The following is a 15,030-nucleotide window of genomic DNA, read 5'->3' on the forward strand; positions in this document are numbered from 1 at the left end:
GCCCAAGGACAAAACCTTACTTCCTCCCCAGTAAAATAAAGAGTCTCCCTAAAATGGGTAGACAACAATGCAAAAAAGCCAATGAAAGTCAGAAAACAGAGATCTTCACCAAGAATGTGTAGTCCTACTATAGAAGCCTCCAATGAAATCATAGAAAAATCAAATAGAAATTCATTCCCCAAATAAAAATACAACCACCAATGAGACCATGATCAAAATAATCACTGAACTGGAAGCAAACCATCAAAAAACCAACAATTATATCCATGAAATTGAACAGAATCATCTCTTAGAGCATTCATCTTTTGACAGTAGGCTTAACTTGAGTGAAGAAAATATTAGAATACTCAAAAGAGATATGAGCCAAGTGAAGGTGAGTCAAGAAATAGGAGATTTCAACAATTGGTTGATTAAACTTAATGGAGACTTTATCAAATGAAAGAATGAATTTCATGGCTGGAGAGATGGCTTAGCGGTTAAGGCACTTGCCTTTGATGCCTTTCAAGGATCCAGGTTCAATTCTCTAGGTCCCACATAAGCCAGATGCACAAGGTAGCACATGTATCTGGAGTTCTTTTGCAGTGGCTAGAGGACCTGGAATGCCCGTTCTTTCCCTCTCCCCTTCTCTCTAATAAATAAATAAGTAATAAACATTAAGCTGGATGTTATGGTACATGCCTTTAATCCCAGCACTTGGGTGGCAGAGGTAGGAAGATTACCATGAGTTTGAGGCCACCCTGAAACTACAGTGAATTCCAGGTCAGTCTGAGCTAAAGTGAGAATCTACCTCGAAAAACCTAAGTAAATAAATAAATTAACATTAAAAAAAAATAAAAACAAAGAATGAATTGCAAGAAGCATCAAAAAAAAAAAATCAGAACTTGAAGTGAAATCTCTAGAACCCATGACAGAGTTACTCATGTAGAAGACAGAACCCTTAAGCTGGAAAACAAGACAGAAGAAATTGATTGGGAGGCCAAAACCTTCACTAAGTTCAAAAATCAAGTGAACAGAACATGAAGGAACTGTGGGATACTCTAAAACAACCAAACATCTGTATGATGGGTATACCAAAAGGAGTGGAACCCTATTGTCTAGTCCTCGAGATGCTTGCTGGGTATATCGGCATCTTGGGTAGATTCAGGTTAGGCCCTTAGAGGGAACACCTGAGCACAAGACACTGGAGAGGGTATGATGAAGACTGACCTTAATCTTCTACAACTTCTCTCTCTCTCTCCTCTCTCTTTTTCTTCCCTTTCTTAGTGGGCACTGACCTGTAACTCCCAGTACCAGCATGTGGCTATCATCCACAATGAGCTTTTGATTAGAGACCTACAAGTTTTCTTAAAAGAAAAACAGATTTCTGTCAGAGTACTTGATGACCCACCAAAGGTTAGTGGTAAGACCCTACTGTTGACACTATATGCAGTTGACATGTAAAATGGAATGACATGGCTGGAAAATGGATGAGAATCAGTCCCTAGACAGTCAGCATGTCTAGTGCCAGAAGGTGCTACATGGGAGCCTGGGGGAAAATTACCAATATCTATGCAAGTAACTCATGGTTGAACCTACTTAGCAGCAAATAACCTGTCGTGATGCTTACACCAGTGCAATAATGGTGCACAGCCATGGTGGGAAACCAACTCCTCTTGATTTGGCTAATTGATCCCCTCAGTAGAATGGGACCCATAGCTGGAGCTGGGAAACAAGTCAGAACCATATCCAAACATAAGCCCACTCTCCATTATCAAACAACCACGAATTATGGGCTATAAAAGGATCTATACCTAATAAATTCTCTATAAAAAAATAAGGGTTATCCCATTTGGTGCTAACATTATTTTCTGTGGGGCTCCTTCCGGGTTAGGTAGGTAGTGCCGAGGGAAGGACCAGTCCTGCTGGTTCCTCCCTAGGGGTTGAGGAGGATGATGAGCATTGGACGACTCAGAAACCTCTCCTGACCACCAGAGAAAAACCACGCTGAGTTGGGAGTCTTTTCGATGCAGGAACTCCCAGAAAAAACTCACTTTATTACTCTGAGCATTTGCCTATATCAGGTTGGGGATGAAGTAGGGGATTTTAGGATGGAGGAGAGAGGTAAGGACCAATAGTAAACTTTAACTATTGAAATGGTAATTATAATTAACACACAGAAGTGGCAGGCCAGAAGCCATTAGGTGTCTTGCTGAGTCCTAGCTGGCCAGAGACAGGTCGCCAAACTTTAGCTAGGCCCAGGAAGTTCCACTAGGCCTCATGCCTGGGCCTGTCAGAGCCCAACAATTTTCCATTGGAGAATCTGCTTTTCTTTTTCAGATAGATGCAGATCCTAAGGAGAGAACAGTAGCTCTCCCCATCATATCTCACAAGGGCCCCAGTTGAAACTAACAATAATTGGTGAAGCAAGCAAGGGTGCTGTTTTCTTGATGAACCGGGTACCAACAAAAGGGTAAAGGAGATCAACACAGAGAACAATCACCTCCTACCAAATCAGATATCCAGAGACCCAGAGGACCATAACACCTAGTCACTGAAGGAGACCAAAAATGAACCCAATGTGGCTCAGGGAAATTTTGTGGAAGAGGGGCTTGAAAGAATGTCAGAGTGACATGTTGGGTCATGATATGCAGAGACATTTCTCCTACCCATAACTGTGGACTAACTCCACAATGCATGACCCATATACCTCAACAAGCAGGGGGAGGGGGGAGGGGGTAGGAAATGGAAGAGCCTAACAATGGTACCAACTTGACTCTATTTACTGAGTAAAAAACAAATTAATAATAATAAAAGAACCTCAAAGAACCCACTGCAAAAGTGGGGCAGAGAACTGAACAGGGAATTCTCAGAGGAAGAATTACAAATGGCAAACACACACTTAAAATGTTCAACATCACTAACCATTAGGGAAATGCAAATTAAAACAAGTATGTGATTCCACCTTACCCCAATAAGAATGGCAAACACACACACACACACACACACACACACACACACACACACACAAAATCAAATGAAAGTGAATATTGGTGAGGGTGTGAAGAAATAGGAACACTCATTCACCATTGGTGGGAATGTAAGCTGGTACAACATCTATTTAAATCAATATGGAGACTCCCAAAAAAGATGAATGTAGAGTTACCAACAGACCCTGTTATTCCCTTATTGGTCACTTACCCTATGAGCTCCACACCTCAGTTCAGAGATGTTTGCTCATATGTTTATAGCTGCTCAATTCATGATAGCTAAGAACTGAAATCAATGGATGAATGGGTAACCAAGATGTGGCATATCTACACAATGGAATTCTACTCAGAAGTAAGAAAAAATAACACAATGAAATTTGTAGAAACATGGTCAAAATTGGAACAGGTCATTCTAAGTGAATTCAGACAGGCACCGAAAGAAAACTATAGCCTAGTCTCACTCATCTGAGGTCCCTAACCTGGATCAGCCTAAGTTGCTGACATACCTGAATAGCATCTCAAGGTTTGGACAATATGGAGGGTAGAACTTGGGGAAAGGGGAATGGTATGTTTCAGGGAGGGACCACAAAACTTAACCCAAATTGAACTGGTACCATGGAATCATATATCCTGGAAGTTAGACTAGAAGGTTGAACCCTCAACAAGACTTCAGGGGGAACACCTGAAAAAAAGGGCCTTGGAGAGGGTGAGATGAAGCCAAACCTTAAATTTCTCCTATTTCTCTTTTTTTTTTTTCCAATCTTTTTCTTTTTTCTTTCCCCTTGGTACTGGCCTGTAATTCCCTATACCAGGATGTGGTTAACATCCACAATGAGCTGTTGATTAGAGAGACCTAAAAGTCTCCCAAAACAAACAAGACAGACTTCTATCCGAGCACTTGATTGCCCACAAGAAGTTAATGGCAAGACCCCACTGCTAAAGACACCATATGCTGTTGGCACAGTCCATGGAGAGACCTGGTTGGAATCTGGAAGACAGCCAGTCTCCAGACACTTAGCCCATCTAGTTCTGGAAGGCCCTACATGAGCTACTAGGGGAAAAGTGACCAACATCTGTAAGAGCAACTCAATATCTGTGTGACTCAGAAGCAAACAACCTGATGTGATGCTCATACAAATGCAACATGGCACACAGCCATGGTGGGTAACCAACTGCTCTTGGATTGGCTAACACATCTGCTCAGTAGAAAGGAAACCGTATCTGGAATAGGGGAACAAGTTAGAATCATATTGAGATAATTATTTTGCTTCCCAATGTCAAGCTCCCACTAATCTTGGGCTATACGAGGCTCTATACCCTTTAAATTCTCTCTAAATTAAAAGTGGTTATCCCATTAGACCAGTGATGACTTCACTCTCCCTTGGAGAATCTGCTTCTCTTTTTTACACGGGAGTGGGACATGAGGAGAGAAACGACCCAGCACATATCACCGCAGCCCCAGCTGAAACTACAAGAGGAACTGGAGAAATGAGCAAGTGTCTTGCTTTCTTGGTGAACCTTCTATCAGCACAAGGGTGAAGGAGAGAGACACTGAGGACACCCAACACCTACCAAACCATAGATCCAGAGGCTCCTAAGAGCTAATCACTGAAGTAGACTTAAAATGCTCCCAGAATGGCTCAGGGAATTTTGCAGAAGAGTGGGTGGAAAGACTGTTAGAGCCACAAGCTGGGACATTTTGCACAAAGACATTGCTTCTCTGCCTTAACTGACTGCTGCCCCTACAACCCCCATGGGGTTGAGGAGGGCCCCTTCAGAAAAGTGGCAGGAATGAGGGAATCAATGATACCTACATGTGTTGTTTACATACAAATATGACCATATCTAATAAAATAAATTTAGAAAAGAAAATCAGAGGAGAAATCCTGAGTGCCTTTAGTAAACCTTCTTCCTCATCTCCTGCTGCTCCTCTTTTCTCCTTTACCTTCTGCTGCAGAAGGAGAATGGCTGTCAAGAAAATAGCTCTATGTAAACACTTCTACAATAGTCTAGACATCATTTGTTCCCATTACCACAAAGCCTTGCTTTCTAAATCCACCTTCTGTGCCCTTTCTCATGGTTTCTTTTCACAGACTTTAAACCTGCTCAAAACATTTTCTTTCATAATTTCATTTTCCCCTGTTTTCTGCTTTGCCAAGGGTTCTTTCTTTGTCTTCATTCTCATTCCATCTCATATACCAGCCCTATGGTGTTGACTTTGGTTAACAACAACATGCCTTAACCCTCAAATCTCTGCCACAGGCAGCAGCTGTATACCCACGAGGTTGCTGCCATGACTCATCAGTTCACAGCAGTGGAAGTCATTATTTTCTCCTCAGCCCTGTTGTTCATGCACCTCAAATATCTCACAGAGTGACAATACAACATTTTAATTTGCCCAACTACAACACGCTGAGGAATTCTAGATGTTTCTGTCCATCATCTTTCTTCCCCAATCAATTTCTACTTTTATTGCTATATCAGGTGTCACTCATTGAATGAAAGCAACATACAGACTTTCACTGGAAGCACATGAATAATAAACTAAAAATAAGAAAGTTGAAACTTTATTCCTAATAACTACAAGAAATGAGGCATCTCTGGAAATCTAGGGAGTAGCAACTAAAACACCAATTCTTTTCTAATTTTCTAATGTACAAATACATATTATAAATGGTCACAAATTCTTTTATATTTTTGTTTTTTGTTCTTATTCAGAGCCCCCCTGTCTATGTGTCTGGACTGTCCTGTGATTTCTACAACCACCATATTACAGGAGAAAAACCACTATGCCAATTCTAGGCCTGACATCTACGAGGACTGTCTTGAGTTCTTAGAGCTTTCGGTCCTCCACATCAGAAGTCTGACTCCTCCACTGGGATGATATGAGAAAGAACTTGGAACTCTGGTAGAAGAAGCCACTGAGCTTGGCCTTCCAGGCACTTCCACCAAATGACAGGCACACAAGCAAATTATTCATCTATTGACTGATAATGAGGTATAAATGTTAGCCCAGGTCAAATTTGAGTGAAGAAATTGTGAGATAGAATCAAATCATTTCCCACTGCATTTTAAAGTTGCTTGTTAGAAGCAATCAATAAACAGAACTAAAGGAATAGATCAGTGAGGGCTGGGTTGAGTTTCTGACAAGAAGCGAATTTGATGAATTATCCTATCTTCATGGTTCTTTACTGAAGAATCAAACCCCTGGGAACAGTTTCATAAAGAGTAAAAAGTTCTTTAACTTCTCTATGGACAACTGTGAGAGGAAGTACCCAGCTCACTTTGCTGCTATAAAGAAAAGGAAAAATTGCATCTATTATCCACTGAGGCAGAATACAAACATACAATAGAGGAGAACTAATTCTCCCCAAAGGAAGTTGAAGTGCTGTTTAAAATGGGAAATGAGTGCTGAACAAAAATTCCCACATTACAAAAATCTGCCAATGAGAGCTCTACCTCTAAACATCTCTGGAAGACTTGCCTCTAATACCTCCAGTTTATTTTTTTCCCTCATCTGTGCATACCTAGAGCATAGCACTGATCTCCTAAATAATTTCTACTTCCAGTGTTCCTTCAACTTTTCTTTGAACACACATATATCATTTTGAAAACAAGTAAGACTGGACAAGTGGACATCCACATACAAAAGAATGAACTTTAATCCATCCCTCACAGCACAGACAAAAAATTGGCCCCAGTGCATTACACATTAACTATAAGAACTGAAACAATAAAACTTTAGACATTAATTTCTGTGTACTTGAATCTCACAATTCTTTCTTACCTAAACACCAAAAGAAAGCACAAACAGCAAAATGAAATATATATTGGATATCATAAACTTTAAGTTTTATGGGTTAAATGGCATATCCAAGAAAGTCAAGAAAATTCAGATAGGAGTACAAAATTAGAAATTATATATCTTATGAAAGAACTGTAGTAAAAAATATAAAGAATTCCTTCCTACAATGCAGAGCATCCCAATGCAAACAAGTTGACAAAGTACTGGAATTGGTATTTCTCACATGGATTGGGAAAATAACCAATAAATACATGAAAAGGCTCCTCTCTCTCTCTCTCTCTCTCTCTCTCTCTCTCTCTCTCTCTCTGCATATATATATATATAAATATATATATATATATATATATATATATATATATATATATATTGTGCTGAGATATATGCATCTCTTCAAATCTGTTAGAGAGAGTAGAGTAAAAAAGAAAGACAAGAATATGTTCATGAACAATATTATGAATTTGAACTGTTAGGATGTCTAACAGTACAGTGCTTTAAAAAGAGTGAAACATAATCTTATAACCAAAACATATCACACACACACATATGACCCAGCAATTCTACTCCCAGGCATAGACCCGTGAGAAATGAGTGCATTCATTTATGCAAACACTTATTCAGGGTTGTTCAAAACAGCATTATTAGTAATAGCTAAAGTAGTGAAAGATAATAAATGTCTATCAATTGACAAATGGACATATGAAATGTATTATATACATATCAGTGAATATAATCAGTCACAGAAGAATAAATTGTCTATGTTTTATGACATTAATCTTCAAGAACTTGACAGAAGTCAATCAAAATTTCTATGCATTATATAAGCCTTTTTATATTTAATGTCCACAATAACCAAACCTGTAGAGATAGAACATAGAGTAGTGGTTCTAGTGGAGTAGAGGGATGACTACTGGGAGGTATAGAGGTTCTTTAGAGGGTCCGTTTGGATAATGCTTAGAAATTATAGCATTGTGATGGTTTCATGTCTTAATGAATATAACAAAAGAAACAGAATTGGGTACCTTAAATGGGTCAGTTTGTGAAGTTCATTTCAATAATGCTAAATGCTTTCAAGATGTGGTAAAGTCACCACTATTTAAAAGCCTTCAATAGTGTCTTATTGTCTACCTCAAGGCTTCTTTGGCTGGGTATGTCAGGGTTTACAGGATGCAGTATAAACTGCATTGCCATGAAATACAAATTGTTATTGCTATTTCTTGGCCCATAGTTCTTTCCTTACTCCACAACAGCCTTGTAACCATACATCCTTTCTTCTTGCCATGAACAATTACTTGTATCTGGCTCTACTTTACTTTTCAGGCTTTGACATTTTATTAATTTTAGCTGTATGTTTTCCTTCCCCAATTTGTATTTCATATGATTGAAATCTCTTACTCTATCTACATAGGTATCACCTATCTATCTGTCTATCTGTCTGTCTATCTATCTATCTATCTATCTATCTATCTATCTATCTATCTATCTCCTATCTATCTGTGATGATTAATCTCAAATCTCAACTTGATTGGCTCTAGAATCACATAGGAGGCAAATCTCTAGGTTTTTAAAAAATTATTTATTTGTTTATTTGCAAGCAGATAGGAGAGACAGAGAGAGAGAGAGAGAGAGAGAAAGAGAAGGAATGAGAATATGGCTGCACCAAGGCCTCTTAGCAAATGAACTTCAGATGCATGAGCTACTTTCAGTATCTGGCTTTACATGGGTGCAAGGGAATCAAACCTGGGTCTTCAGGCTTTGCAGGCAAGTACCTTAATGTGTGAACCATCTTTCCAGCCCCTTGGCACATTTTTGAAGTAGTTTCTAGATTATAGTATTTGAGGTGGGAAGACTAACTGTGTGCAATACCACTTCATAGGCTGGCTTCCCAGACTAAGTAAAAAGGAGAAAGTGAGCTGAGCAACCACTATTCATTACTCTACTTCTTGACTCTAATTTGATATTTTTATTTATTTATTTCCAAGCAGAGGGAATATAGAGAAGAATGAGAGAGAGAAAGAGACAGAGATAGAATGTGCATATCAGGACCTCTAGCCACTGTAAACAAACTCCAGGTGGTGCATTGATGCATGCTCCATACTGTGCATCTGGCTTTACATGGGTACTGGGGAAGTGAAGCAGTATCATTAGGCTTTGCAGGCAATCACCTTAACCACTGACCCATCTATTCAATCCCTGACTGTAGGTTTAATGTGACCAGCTGCTATACATTCCTACTGCCATGCCTTTCCCACCAATGATGGGCTGTATCTCCTCCTATCTTCCTATTGTAAGCTGAATGTAATCATTTCTCACTTAAATATCTTGTAGTCTGGTATTTTGTCACAGCAACAAGGGAAGTAATTAATCTTATTAATCAATCATCTATCATTATCTATGTTCCCTGGTATGTAGAGTTACAACCTCTCTCAAAGACAGACTGGCTACATGATGGGTTACACACGTGTTTGGAATTGTTGTGGACAATGGATGTGTGTTGCCTACTCTCAGCTCTGAGATTAGTGCATTGTTGTTGATGACATGACCTACAATGCAAAAAGCTATTCCACAAGCATCTTGAGGAGGGACACATGCTGAACACTACCTGCTCTATTCAGGACCAAAGCAGGTAGAAGGGTGATTCCATGATTCAGAAACCTGTATGTTTTTTTTCAGATTGGCAACTAATGGGAGAAATTTGTGCATAAATGTCAGTTACCAGTGCTACTGCTATGGTCATGGCATTGGGAAGTGGCATTTTCAACCTTTACAGACTTACCTAGGTAGAGTTCTGTCCAAGTCATTATCCCTGAGGCCCCCAGCCAGCCTAATTCCCACCTCAGCCAGTGGAATAGACTGGAGCCATCTCATATCACTCAATAGGTTCTCAGATGGAGGCCTAAAAACTCTGTAGGCCATCGGAATGAAGCAACCATTCCAGAGAACTGAATCTCATTTACCCTCAAAGGCCTGACCCCACATGTGCTCTGAGAGGGGCAATTTATCATTACCCAACAGTTACAGCCATGAAAAAAATGACTTAATTTGATTTCAGCACCAGAAACACCATGACAGGAGAGACAGCACCCTTTCCTCCTACTGTGGCCACTTCTGAGCCTGCAACTGCAATCAAAACCAGCATCTTTGTGGTACTGTGTGTCTCAGCTTTGGACACCTTGTCAGGATCCATATGGAATACGAGCTGAATGAAGAGGGAAATGAGCCCCAGTACCTTGATCTTCCAAACACAGCCTGTTCTGTGAACATCCCTGACCTGCTTCCTGGCCGAGAGTACATTGTCAATGTCTATCAGGTATCTGAAGAAGGAAAGCAGAGCTTGATCCTGTTACTTCACAGATAACAGCACCTGATGTCCCTCCTGACCCTGCTGTGGACCAGGTTGATGGTACCTCCATAGTTCACTGAGCAGACCCCAGGTGCCCATACTGGATTGTCTATTTGCCATCAGTAGAAGGCAGTAGCACAGAGATCAACCTTCCTGAAACTGCCAGCTCTGTCACCCTCAGTGACCTGTAACCTGGTATTGAGTACAGCATCACAATCTAACTGTGGAAGAGATCCAAGAGAGCATGCCTGTGTTCATCCAACAAAAGATTACTGGCATCCTGTGTTCAGACAAAGTGCTTGTTCCCAGGGACTTTCATTTTATGTAAGTGACAAATGTAAAGGTGACCATCATGGGGACACCCCCTGATAGTGCAATGACTGACTATTATGTGGATGTGATCCCCACCAACCTACCTGGGGAGCTTGGGCAGAGATTACCCATCAGCAGGGACACCTTGATAGAAATCCCCAGACTGTTCCCTGGGTTACTTGCTATTTCAAAGTCTTTGCTGTGAACAAGCACAGGGAAAGCGAGCCTTTCACTGTTCCACAGACAACCATGAGTACATACCTGTTATATCAAGACATAAGTTGGGTCTAAATTTCCCAAGTAGCTTTGATTCTTCAGATATCACTGCCAACCCATTCACTGTCTACTGGATGGGTCTTCAAGTGTCCATCACTGGCTTCAAAATTCACCATCATCTTGAGCTTGTTAGTGGGAGACTGTGAAAAGATCGAGTGCCTCCCTCTCGGAATTCCATCACTCTCAACAACCTCAGTCTGAGTACAGAGCATATCACCAGCATTGTTGCTATTAATGGAAGAGAGGAGAGTGCTACCCTTATTGGCCAACAATAGACAGTTTCTGATGTTACAAGGGACCTGGAGCAGCCCTATAGACATCAACGCCTCTGCTACCATTAATGTACCATCCAACCTGCAGTATCTGACCACCACACCCAGCTCTTGGTTGGTATCATGACAGGCCCCCTGTTCCAGGATTATTGGTACATCATTGACTATGAGAAGCCCAGGTCCTTTCCTAGAGAAGTGGTTATATAGTCCTGTCCTGGTGTCACAGAGGCCACCATTACTGGCCTGTAGCCAGGAGCCAAGTATACCATCTATGTCACTGTCTTGAAGAACAACCAGAAGAGTGAGCCACTGCTTGGCAAAAATAAATAAGTAAATAAGACAGAAAGACAGATGAGTTTCCCAACTGTTGACCCTTCTACACCCCGGTCTTCATGGACCAGGTATCTTGGATGTTCTCCCTGTGGTTCAAAATACCCTTTTCATGGTGGGTGTGGTGGCACACACCTTTAATTCCAGCACTCTGGAGGCAGAGGTAGGAGGATTGCCGTGAGTTCGAGGCCACCCTGAGACTCCATAGTGAATTCCAGGTCATCCTGGGCTAGAGTGAGACCCTACCTCGAAAAACAAAACAAAACAAAAGAAAACAAAAAAACCCAAAAAACCCTTATCATCACAAACTGTACATGTGACACCAGAAATTGTATTTAGCTTCTTGTCACATCCGTCAGCAGCACAGTGTTGAGAAATAAATGGTCTTTAAGGAACATGGTATTAGGTGGACCATGCCACCCACTAAGGCCAACCCAGTAGGGCATTGGCCAAGGTCATACCTGCTGATTAAAGATGAGGAGATCCAAACTGATGATGTCCCTAGGGGTGATGTATACCTCTGCATTTACCCTCTCATTGTGGGGCCCAATATGAGTGCTTCTAAAAGACAAGAACCTCTCAAATAGCCACCTCTTGGATGACATTCAGGGAGAGTTCTAAGTAATTGTTTCACTTTAGACTGTTGGCATTGACAGTTCTGAGTTCCTGGAACTTCCAGCACTGCCACTCTGATGACCCTGAGCAGGGTGGGCACTTCAAGCAGCATAGTATACACAGATATCATCAGTATACATAGTGATCATCAGTATACACAGAGACCACCAGTATACACACTATATATAAAGGTCACCAGTATACACAGTATATACAGAGATCATCAACATATACAGTATACATAGAGAATATCAGTATATACAGAGATCATCAGTATGCACCATATACATAGAGATAATCAGTATACACTATACACAGAGATTATCAGTATAGACAGTATAAACAGAGATCATCAGCATGCATAGTATACATAGAGATCATCAGTATACACAGAGATCATCAGTATACACAGCCTACATAGAGAACATCAACATACAGAGCATACAAGGAGATCATCTATATACAATATAAACAGAGATTATCAGTATACACAGTATGCACAGATCATTAGTATATACTATACACAGAGATTATCAGCATACACAGAAATCATCAGTGTATACAATATACACAGAGATCATCAGTATACACAGTATACACATAGATCATCAGTATACACGATACACAGAGATTATCAGTATACATGGTATACATAGAGAACATCAGTATACACAGTATACAAGGAGATAATCTGTATACTTACTATACACAGAGATCATGGGTATACACAGTATACACTGAGATCATTGGTATGCACAGTATACACAGAGATCATCAGAGAAAAACACAAATGTTAATTGCCCCATCTATGCTTTATACCTTTACTTGTGCAGACAGAGAAAATTCTAGAGAACTGTATAAACAAGCCAAAGGAACATGTCTGCTACGCTGCCAAGGTTGATCCAAACTGGAGTGATAACTACCAGACTCAATCTTGAATGCTTTTCTCCCTTAAATCTTCTGTGCTGGGAAATTCTTCAGTTTTAACTCAACCCCGCTTCTCCAAGTACCACGCTGGGGAGTATTTGAGACTTGTCTCATAAACATGGCAGTTTGATACCTATTTGCTACTTCAGAATACCACTCAGTATTTTGAAAGAATCAAAAATTCCCACAGTGATTTGGTTTGGTTTCAATAAAGAAGCATAGCTAGACAATTAAGATACAAAATGTACTGAATAATTTTGTGTTTGTTTTTGTTTTTCTAGGTAGAGTCTCACTCTGGTCCAGGCTGACCTGGAATTAACTAATTAGTTTCAGGCTGGTCTTGAACTCATGATGATCCTTCTACCTCTGCCTCCGAGTGCTAGGTAAAGATGCATGCACCACCATGCCTAGCTTGTATTGAATAATTTTACCAAAAATGCTAAGTATGAAAGTTACCCAAACACTTCTGCTTTTATTTAACTATCTGGCCCAACAATACTGTAGGAATAGCATGTCTTGTTACTGTGATATGTAAAATACCCACAGTACTCACTTTTTCCAAATGCTTCTAATAATTGCCTAGAATATCTTTCCTCTTACCTATTATTTATCAATTTTCCAGCATTTAGAAAAGCACATTGAAGGCATTTATTTTGCAATTAACAAGAGGAGTTTGTTATAATTATGATTGGTGATTATTTTTATACTGTATGTGTCAAAGCTTTACTTCTGTAGGAAAGCAACTATTTTAATATCAGATTTACATTCCATAATCCACCCCCAAATGAAGTAGATAATAACAATGAATTTCCATTACCTTAATGCCCATAATATATTGGATCTGAAGTATTTTGTTTCCTACATACATAGAAAATTATCTTTTTTGCATACTTACCAGATACCCTATTTTTTCCATTCAAGTTCCCTGTCAGGCATTGTGGACACTGTTTTCTAGAATCTCTGTCAACCCATTAGAAAACTGAAGTGTGTTTTAAAAGGTCTTTTCTGGGACACTGGGACACTATTGGCTGCTCTGTTGATGCAAGAATTCTCCTTTTCAATTGAGACTTGATCCCTGACTTCACATATCATGAATAATGTGCTAAAGTTTTAAAAACCATCTGGGTAAGGCATTTGTTATATATTATTCTGTAATGGTCACTGTCTACTAAAGGTGCAGGCAATTAACTTTTACTTGGTGATTCCTTCAATTTTAAGGAAACATTTTTTGATTTGGACTTGATGTAGTTTAAATGCACTGAATGAACTTCCTTTTCTTCTGCAAGAGTATAATTTGGTTCATAAATTGCAGATGGTGGAATCATGCTAAATGAATATCCTCATTGCTCAGAAAATTAATTTTTTTGACAGAATCATTCACTTAAAATGGAGTGAATATTTAACTTTATATATTAAAGGTTTGAATGAAGTATCAATGCCTTCATTTTCATATACTGCCTCCTTCAATAATTTCATACTTCATTTCTCTTTTATTGCAGTAAGGGGCATTTGAGTTACATTTGTAAGTTCCCCTTGCCAAACATTTTTCTCTCATGCATTCTCTATTTTTTTTAAACTTCTTGGTTTGGTGTTTTATGTCCCCTATCACTTGCTGTCAAAAAGAACTGACTGTAATCAATAAATGTAACCTCAGTGATATTGGGCTATATAGGAGAAAGGTTAAGCATAGGAGCTTAAGGATTCAATCCAGAACTTTCCGTGTTTTAATATATCAATATTGGCAACCTAGTGAACACTTCTGACGAGCATCAGTTTCCTGGTAAACAAGCCAGTTTTCCTAAATAATAAATCAATATATACAGAGAGATAGTCATGTTGGCATGTGCACGGATGCACACATATATGAGGTAGCTAATGGTGGCCAATATGAGGATGACACCACATATTCTGCATGCTCCTACCAATTTCTAGAGAGTAAATGGCCTGAATGTGCTGAAGTCTTCTAAGTCAGGTCGTCTCCCAACCAATGCAAACCTGCCATGTTTCTGCTTACTGTTGTCCATGTTTTTTCCCTGAGGAAGTTCTCTTCCACTTGTTCCAGGTTCATTGCTTTTTTTTCTTGTCTCTGCACCTGACCGTTTTATTTGTCTTCCAATTATTGGCTGAGTCTCTCTTCTACTCCATTAACTTCCATCGTGATTGTAAAACATTTTAGATATTTATGAA

At 39.7% G+C, this 15,030-nt stretch overlaps 1 pseudogene; it reads left to right on the top strand.

Annotated features, from left to right (window-relative positions):
* Positions 1-9,216: 9,216 nt before the first annotated feature.
* On the top strand, positions 9,217-10,714 carry LOC101614156 (annotated as a pseudogene).
* Positions 10,715-15,030: the final 4,316 nt, after the last annotated feature.

Source organism: Jaculus jaculus, chromosome 14 (genome assembly GCF_020740685.1).
Source record: "Jaculus jaculus isolate mJacJac1 chromosome 14, mJacJac1.mat.Y.cur, whole genome shotgun sequence".
NCBI lineage: Eukaryota > Metazoa > Chordata > Mammalia > Rodentia > Dipodidae > Jaculus > Jaculus jaculus.